This window comes from Pygoscelis adeliae, unplaced genomic scaffold (genome assembly GCF_000699105.1).
Source record: "Pygoscelis adeliae isolate BGI_AS28 unplaced genomic scaffold, ASM69910v1 Scaffold256, whole genome shotgun sequence".
Lineage (NCBI taxonomy): Eukaryota > Metazoa > Chordata > Aves > Sphenisciformes > Spheniscidae > Pygoscelis > Pygoscelis adeliae.
The window spans coordinates 437,975-438,582 of NW_008824996.1; the positions used below are offsets into that span (position 1 = coordinate 437,975).

The 608-nt window shown below is 50.3% G+C and overlaps 1 protein-coding gene across 1 annotated transcript in view; it reads left to right on the forward strand.

Annotated features, from left to right (window-relative positions):
- The window catches only part of LHX9 (LIM homeobox 9), a 20,572-nt gene that overhangs the window by 3,786 nt on the left and 16,178 nt on the right, over positions 1 to 608 (forward strand). The window lies entirely within an intron of this gene.

The following is a 608-nucleotide window of genomic DNA, read 5'->3' on the forward strand; positions in this document are numbered from 1 at the left end:
CCCCCCAGGCCGGGAGCGCTCTGCAGGAGACTGCGGCGTGTGGAGGGACCTACCCGTTTTAAGGGAGATTCCCTTACCCCTTTGAGTCTCGCCGGTTTTATAGCTATTACTCTCTTATTAAAACACACACACGCATGCAACACATTGATTTCCATCCAAAAGGGCTAATTACATTACTTACAGTAAATAGCAGCCCTGCTGTCCAGGGTCTAGTGTGCCAACAGAGAAAAAAAATCCCGGCTTATTTCACTTGATTGACTTCATCTTTGTGTGAAATTTTGTTTTATGAGCTGTATTCTGGCACTCGGAGGAATGTAGCAACACTCAATCTGCAAATAACATTAATTTTAGCTACTTAGGGGGAAAGAGAAGGGAGGAAACTGGCTGCCTGAATCTTGGGTTACATGGAAGAGGTGACTCGAGGAGCCCCTGAGGATGTCCCTGGGATGCTTTGGAAAGGAAGTGGGGGCTGGGGTACTTCTTTCACTAGTCGCGCTCGGGTTTGGTGTGGAGCGTCCCCCGGGGAACAGGGAGCGCAGAACTGCCGCCAGGAAGATCCTTCAGTAGGGATCGAGGTGTCAGGAAACAGCCGGCAGCTGTTCCAGGGA